This window comes from Tarenaya hassleriana, unplaced genomic scaffold (assembly GCF_000463585.1).
Source record: "Tarenaya hassleriana unplaced genomic scaffold, ASM46358v1 Cleome60, whole genome shotgun sequence".
Classification (NCBI taxonomy): domain Eukaryota; kingdom Viridiplantae; phylum Streptophyta; class Magnoliopsida; order Brassicales; family Cleomaceae; genus Tarenaya; species Tarenaya hassleriana.
The window spans coordinates 110,400-110,630 of record NW_010968506.1 but is presented as its reverse complement, the minus strand read 5'-3'; positions in this window follow the sequence as shown (position 1 = coordinate 110,630).

The following is a 231-nucleotide window of genomic DNA, read 5'->3' as shown; positions in this document are numbered from 1 at the left end:
TATATCGATTTCATGTTTAGACTCGGATGGTTTCAGATTTGTTATTGAGAACAAATGTCTGTCCATTTATAGAGGCGATTTATTCTATGGTAAGGGTTACCAATTTAATGGCCTTTATGTTTTGGAAGATGAAACATCTAGATACGGGTCGATCTATAATGTTAATACCAAGCGGTTTAAGCCGAACGACTTAAACCCGACCTATCTCTGACATTGTCGACTTGGCCACAT